At 37.9% G+C, this 8,573-nt stretch overlaps 1 non-coding gene across 1 annotated transcript; it reads left to right on the top strand.

Annotated features, from left to right (window-relative positions):
- Positions 1 to 72, top strand: Trnae-cuc (transfer RNA glutamic acid (anticodon CUC)). Its single transcript has one exon. It is a non-coding gene; the product is annotated as a tRNA-Glu (tRNA).
- The last annotated feature ends 8,501 nt before the right edge of the window (positions 73 to 8,573 follow it).

Genomic DNA, 8,573 nt, shown 5'->3' with positions numbered 1-8,573 from the left:
TCCGATATGGTCTAGTGGCTAGGATACCTGGCTCTCACCCAGGAGGCTCGGGTTCGATTCCCGGTATCGGAAATTCTTTTTGCCTGAACAAAATATTCGTAATAGCTACTATTTTTCTTCTCTGAATAAAACAAACTAATAAAATTTTCTTTATTAATTTTATTGTCGGTTCTTATTCTTAAGAGGTCTGGTAGTAATATCAGCGGCCATATTTCTTTATAATTGGTCCTTATATTTCAACCACAAACAGGGAAATTATACAAAAGGAATCCCAAACATTTTTATGCCTAATTTTAGTTCTTAAGAATGACAAACATTGTACTTACTACATAAAGAAACGTATTGCTATTTAAATGTAAGCTCTATTGCAATAAGATTAAGTGCCGTTTTATCTCAAATTATGTCATTATTAACGACAAATGTGGTGTAAGGAAATGTAAGCACCGTGACACAGTTTTTGGATGGGGCCATAAAATTGGAGAATTTTTATGGGCAATCAATCTAGGTAAATTGTGACAAATACTTGTCTCTTTCTCAATGGAAGGTTGAATGAATTTACCTGAATGTGTACTTACATTTAATGTTACTTTATAATTTTATAGTAGATTACTTGTTTAGTCTGCTTTGTTTTGAAAGCGTTTCAGCGCTTAGAATTTACGCTTTTCAAAAAACAAAGTAAGTTTGAGTGAGTCTTGTTTCGGCGCGGATGAGCCGGCCAACCGGAGTGATACCACGGCCTCACAGAAAACCGACGTGAAACAACGCTTGCGTTATGCGAGCGAGGTTTCCGGAGTCCTAATTACCCCCTTCCTGATACCCCAACAAACCTAAAATTCCTAACCCCCAAAAAGAATAGATACGAAAAATTCTTAAAGCATACCTACTGATAAAACGAATAAAATACTAATTTATATTCCACGTAACACCTAGGTACTATTCTTAAGGGTGAGCATAATAATTGGTGTGTCTGGAACAGCCGACAGAAAACAGTTAAAGAAAAGACAAATCCTTAAGGTAAGCGTCCACAGGCCCGCATCGTACGCACCGCACGCAACGGATTTTAGTTGGTCTTGTATAGAAACTCATACAACTGCGTCCACTGATCCGCATCGTATGGACCGCATCATCAGCAATGCCTACATGCGATGCGTGCTGATGACGTCATACGGAATGCGTACGATGTGTGCAATGTTTACGATGCAGGCCTTTTTTTGAGGGGGGAAAATCATCCAATGACTTCTCCCGCTTTGGGTGAGGCGGGAGGGAGTGTAAGACTCTTACTGACTAAAAACCACCCCGTTCCTTCACCTGCTTTGAGCCAGAGCCCCGGTAACCTTTTACGATGTCTGCAGCTCTGGATCGGGCATCAGCCCTACTGGGCCCCATCTGTGGTGGTCTGGCTGTGGACGCTTACCTTTATTTACTCGGTCACCGGTGATTGGGGTGACAGCTAACATGTACACGTGTTACATAACTATTGCCAAATACCGAGAACAATTTCCTCGAAGCCCACAACAATCGCCATTTCCAAGGCTCCGTACCAAGAAATCTTTCTCTCGTAAATTAATTACATGTCAGTGGAGACGCCGGGATGAAATTGTTTGAAAAGCAGCGCCTAAGTTAAGCACATTACTTCGTACGGTATCATCGTGTGTGCTGTTCGAGCCTCTTCTAATTAATGGGCTAATGAAGGTATCGAGGAACTTTTAGGGAGTTTTCTCTTGTGAAATATCGAGGTACTGGTGAACGATGTTGTTGTGCCATTGTGTTATACGCTTGGTATGTTAATGTTTTGTTTTTTAATACTAACTTGATGATAGTGGTCCGGGATGATGGCGGGGTGTGAAACTAAAAATCTATTTAGTCCGTCAGTTAGGTAATGAAAAAATATTAGACACGTATTTTGTATTTTGTCATATAAGATAACAATACTCAGATAAAACGAATCATAGTTTGGGAGTGGGAGCAAATTCCTACGTATAAAACGTACTTAGAAGTGATGTCACGTGATATTTCAAATCAATATATCTCCGAATGTATTTGTATCTGTAAGAAAATAAAAAGACGAGTCTAATATTTTAAAATGATCTACAAGACGGACATTGAAATAAAAATTAGTCATCTACCACCACACAATAGTACGAGAGCTAACAAAAAAAAAAGAAAATAACGTTTTTCCAGAATCTCCTATAAAGTCTTATAAATAGACCTGTTATAAAAATCCTCGTGTAACAGTCCATTGACTTGTTTATAAAAAAAAATAAGTTACGTAAGGAAATTGTTCAGATAATTCCAGTAAATTACCTAACTACCCACTTAGTAATCATAATACAACAAGTTTGAGGTGATTGTATGGAATTATTCAAGTAACAAGTAAATAAGGTCTAGGAAATAACGTCGATGTCCCGAAAGGACTTTGAACTGTAATCAAAATGAGTAAATACTGAATATACAATTTTATTTTTTGTTTGTGCGAATCCTGAACGTGGTTTGTTTGGAATAAATGATAATTGATTATGTATTATGACTTCTGTGATATATTACACTAATTGTACCAAATATTAAGCCTTTTACTGCCAACAAAAAACTGTTAAAGGCTATTCCTCCACTAGTGTCGGACAACGTTGTCCGACATGGCGTCTAATGTGTTAATGATTACACTAATTATTACCAATACACTTATTCACGCTTCACAGCTATTTTCACGCCACGCTAAGGACACAAAGTCATGAGCAGCATTGAACAAATAGTTACGTGTACATGCACACCGTAAAGCATAATTAATTGGGGCAAATCCAAAGAGTTTCTGGCGATTTAGAAAGCTAGAAATTGTGCTGTAATATATGTTTTTTTTTTGTGAGGGGAGAAAACCAGCCTATAGATATCTTCTGTCACCTTGGGCAAGGCGAGACGAAGTGTGACTCTCTTACTGACTAAAAACCACCCCGTTCCTACTTCTGCTTTTGCCGGAGTCCCGTTAACCCGCTAGGCAGTTCGCATGTCACTGTATTATAGGTTGCGTTTTCCTTTCTTTTATTGGAAAGTTAGTTATTTTAATATTCTCAGTCTTTGTTATTCTTCTATAACAAAAAGTACGTTAAGATGTATCTCTTTCAATAGAATATAATAATATCTATTAAACATGAAGCTTCAGTATTTTTTCGACATCGATAAAATCTTATGTTATTGCTATACTTATGTGAGGCAATAAAAATATATGGGAGGAATTCCCTCCGACAAGATGGGAGGTAATGAGGTACCTGTGTTATTCAGTGTGTATACGAGCAATGAGCTTATGACGTCACATTTTCGTACCTAGTTAGAGCGTAAGTACTCTCTTTCTGAGTATTTCAGCTATTATTATCCTCTTTGGTGCAAACTCGATTTTAGCACAAAGAAAATAAAGTTTATTTTTGTATTTGAATGTGGTATTGAGTTGCTTGCTTGTGAATAAACATTGCCGTATGGTTTTGCAATATATTCTTTTTTTAAATTATTTATTTTTATCAATATTTTCCTCATCGTTGGCTCGTGTTCGTCCGTGTTCAATGTATATTTATTCTTTACACAGGTGTCCAAACAATCTTAGAAAGTACATATAACTCGGAAAATGTCACATTGGTACTTGCCGTTGGTAGGTTTTGAACTCGCACTCTCATGCATGAGGAGCGGCTGTCTTAAACCTCAACAGCACCACGACATATCAAAAGGATACCTTTTTTTTGAGAGGGGTAAATCATCCAATGACTCCTCCCGCCTTGGTTAAAGCGGGAGAGAGTGTCAGATTCTTACTGACTAAAAACAACCCCGTTCCTTCTCCTGCTTTGAGCCCGAGCCCCGGTAACCTTTTTACGTTATCCACAGCTACGGATTCGAAAGTATACCTTATGTTATTCATATTACATCATAATTTATTATTATCTCGATGCAGTTAGGTCCACAGTATAGTTGAAGGTACCAGGTACCAGACAGGTGGTGACATTTTATGTAGTTACAGCACGCCGCCATCTTTTTATGAATTATGTATGAGGGATGTCACCCGACGGATTTCTGACGTAGCTGCCTAGCTGAGGTAATTATACCGAAATAGCACGGCGCTCTCTGATTTCATATATTTCGTGATTTATTTATTTTATTTTAGAAATGTGGGTGTAGAGGTGAAGTCTTTTTTCGTATTGCTGATACTTTTAAGGTCTTTTTTTGTCTGCTACTACTAAAGAAAATAAGTTAGACTGGCCATAGCCACAACGAGCAGGCAGATCACCTGATGATCAGCAATCACCGCCTATGGACACCCTAAACACTAGAGGCGTTACAAATGCGTGTGCTAGCCTTTTGGGCGTTAGGAATTTAAGGGTTGTTGAGGAATCGAGTTTGGGAAGATTGGGCAGGAGGGTGGGTAAATGGGTCTCCGGTAACCTCACTCACACAACGAACACAACGCAAGCGTTGTTTCACGTCAGTTTTCTGCTCGGCCGTGGTATCACTCCGGTCGAGCTGGTCCATTGAAGCCGAAGCATGGCTCTCCCACACTTCAAAAAAGCTTACTTTTACATTTATAATACTATAAGTTGATTCTATACTAATATAAGTTAAATTCTACTTAAACAATAACAGTTTAAAACATGCACAAACAAACAAATATAATCAGATTAATATGATATAAGCATGCATACTATGCATACGATAATATCTATTGTTCTCGAGTTAATGCAGTAAGCCCTTCATTAATATTATTGGTCTTACATAATTAAATATAAGTCTAAGTAATTATTAGCTTGGATTGGTTAAGCTACTCGTAGATATGTTGATTGTTTAGATATACAGGATTTAATACATGAAGGTTATTTACAAAGTATAATATAGGTAATAACTGGGTCTTTATGGCAATATGAGTCAATGTATTTTTTTATTTCTCTTTAAAACATGATGGTAATTCGATTTACAAATGACAAGAAATTGTTTGTTTTCAGAATAGGTAAATAATTATAAAGCCGTTGCTTTACATTAAAATTTTCTACATAACTTTACGCCTGTCTCCCATGGTGATGATGAGGCAAAGACAATGGAACAACGCTTCATCAACAGTCTACAGTCTTTTCATGCATGCTTTTGGGTTAAAGGTACTTTTAATTTGGCCCTTCTTTAATATATCGCCAATCTGGTCGCTATATATCCGTCTGGGGTGCTCTCTATCGCCGGCAACATTTATATCCGCCTTGTATATTTCTTTCGTAAATTTCTTTCTTATATGTCCAAACCATCGTATTACTTATAGATAATATTCAAACTATTAGTGCTATTCAAATACGATGGTTTTATTACGGAATAGATAAGCGTTACAAAAATGTTGAGGAATAATAATTACCTATAGGCAACCTTTTTCACAAACGACTCAATACAAACATACAACACACACTTCAACAGAATAGCCTAACAATCCATTGAATATGAGTTATGTCCCCCAAGCCTGTTATTAGACTGTAGACTGAAAAAACAAAAGGAATATCGCCTTACTTAATCTATTCTTTACTCACAGGTAAAGAAAAGTAATTGATGGTGTTTGTGGTAGACCATAGTCCACAGTATCGTGTCAGTATACAATTTATATTGTCCAGCCACTTGATTAATAGTGAAACACTGACATGCTGAATTCACTAGACTGTGGTAAAATTATCTATAGTTCAGGTATTAGCAAGATAATCGGATAAGCTCTTAAGTGCCTTGAACTAGTTTAGAGTATTATGTACCTTAAAACTATTGTAGTGTTTAGGTTGAAATTTGATTGAGTTGTATTGGGTGTATTATGGAAGTTTGTTGTCAATTATGTCTTGAGTAGTTTCGAAGATATATGTATTAAAATGATCACGTTTTTAAAGTATTAAAGGGAGTAGGTAGATATGCACATGTGTAATTTAGTAATAGCTTTTCACCAGGTTTAAAAAGGGAAAGAATTATTACTATTACTGGATATAAAACCGAAGCACCTAATTTTAATGTGAGGTAAGAGCCTGCCCTTTGTGAGGTAAGAGAGAGTATCAGACTCTTAGTGATTAAAAACCATCCCGGTCTTACTTCTGCTTTGAGCCGGAGCCCCGGTAACCCATTAGCTTGTCCGCAACTCCGAGTAAAATACCTAACAATAGCAGTAAATAAATAAAATTAAGATTTCGACTACCAACAATAACTATTGCTGGCAAATTTTTAAACAGCGTGGCTTAAAATTAAATATCCCCCATCCATGTTGTTCTACGTGGTATAAAAGGAGTTTAGATTGCAACCGAGTTACAAAACATATAAAAAATAATCCTTATCACCAGCATTACATAATATTGTTATGGTTTATATTCCTTATCGGAGCATTTGACGGTTTCTCGCATTAAACTGTGGACGAACCATAAAACGGTAAGGTATTGGATTATCTTACTTTTTAAGAGTTTTTTCGTAATAACTGATTCCCAAGAGCACTCGATCGTCGATGAACATTTCTGATTCGATAATATGTAATCAATATCTTATTTCACAAAATAGTATTTGTAATAACTTCGACGTTATTTAGATTTTTTTTAAAGTATTTTGGCTTTGAAAGTCTTTATGCAGAATGTCACCTACTCTACGTGAATTACCTATGCTAACTACCTAGCCTACCTAGGTACACCTATACCTACCTAGATATTCATACATAATTGATAAAAATAACTTCGAAAGTCTTTAAGGAATTATATTCGTTAAAGATTTTATGAAATGAATCGCAGACTTTTTATTTTATGTACCTACTAGCTTCCGCCCGCGACTCCGTCCGCGCGGATGTCGGTCTTCGCGTGGAAGTTTTATTTCTCCATTATGAGTAACTCTGACAATGACATCTTATAAATATCTATTGGACCCAAATACGGCGACGACACCCATAATAATTAAGGAGATCCCTCTATTGAGCTACTGCTGTTGAGCTCGCGTTCTGTATGTAAAACTGAAAAATAAAGAAATTTTTTTTCTACGTATTTTTCCCTGATAAAAAGTATCCTATTTTATGCCCAGGATAATAAGGTATAATTATACCAAGTTTCATCGAAATCGAACTGTTAGTTTTCACGTGATGCCTGAACATATAGAAATCACGTATTTGGGTTTGGTATCGATCCAGTAACACCCCTGCTCTCAGGGATGTGGTCGGCGACTCAGGGATGTGGTCGGCGACGGCGCCCTCTCGCGTCCGGCACTGATACAAGCCATGGTGCGGAGCGAGGGGGACTGGGATGCCGTCTCCTCCTTCTGCGAAGCAGTCATGCTAGCTAAGGAGGAGGCGGGGCGCGTGAGGGAACGAACTTCCTCACGCCCCAGCCGTCGCGAGAGACACTCCGGGCGTCGGGGATCGCGCGACGATCTCCGGCCACCGTAAGTGCGGGTCTGCGGACGGTGAGCAAGGGTAGCTCGCCGCCCGACCAGAACCAGACCCGTGCGTGCGGCGCGTCGCGTTCTGCGCGCGCCTCAAAGAGCCATCAGACCACCACAGATGGGGCCCAGTAGGGCTGATGCCTAATCCGGAGCTGCGGACTACCTAGCGGGTTTACCGGGGCTCCGGCTCGACGGGCAGGAATAGGAACGGGGTGGTTTTTAGTCAGTAAGAGTCTGACACTCCCTCTCGCCTCGCCCAAGGCGGGAGAAGTCATTGGATGATTTTCCACCCTAAAAAAAAAAAAAAAAAAAAAAAACACCCCTGCTATTTATTTTTTCAATGTACAGAATTGCCCCTTATACAGATTTATATGATGAATATATGAATGAATGAATTAAGTAATTAATTAATTAATGAGTGTTATAAACGTAAGAGTAGACAAATATAATCAGAAAGCTCCGAACTGCTAAGCTATCGGGAGTTATACGTGTTATTGTGAGTCAACCATAAGAGATAGACATTTGCTGTCGTGAAATATTTTTTAAACAATTTTAAGGAGAACATTTCCGTCATACATGATTTCTGTGTAGCTTTAACCATAAAGGCTGCACACGCGACGGAAGCTTAAAAAATGGAGTAAGTTCTCCTGTTTTCCCAACATTTCCCTTCACTGCTCTGCTCCTATTGATCGTAGCGTGATGAAAAGTATACTATAACCTGCCCAGGAGTATGAAGAACAAGTGTACCAAGTTTCGTTGAAATCTGTCGAGTGGTTTTTGTTTCTATAAAGAACATACATACAGACAGACAGACAGACAGACAGACAGACAGACAGACAGACAGACAGACAGACAGACAAAAAAAATCTGATTGCATTTTTGGCGTCAGTATCGATCACTAATCACCCGCTGATAGTTATTTTGGAAATATATTTCATGTACAGAATTGACCTCTCTACAGATTTATTATAAGTATAGATAACTGTAACTAAAATACAAATAGGTACTACATTATGAAATAAGGCGCACATTTGCCTACCTCCTCAACAAATATAGGGCGTGATATCCATGTTAATCGTAAAACAAATCAAATCAAATAAAAAATGTTTCAACATCACAATTATTAACATTACAACTTTACAAAAAGTAATAAAAACACCTTTATCTACCCTATAAAT

This window comes from Spodoptera frugiperda, chromosome 7 (genome assembly GCF_023101765.2).
Source record: "Spodoptera frugiperda isolate SF20-4 chromosome 7, AGI-APGP_CSIRO_Sfru_2.0, whole genome shotgun sequence".
In the NCBI taxonomy this organism is placed as follows: Eukaryota; Metazoa; Arthropoda; class Insecta; order Lepidoptera; family Noctuidae; genus Spodoptera; species Spodoptera frugiperda.
This window is presented reverse-complemented; position numbering and strand designations above follow the sequence as displayed.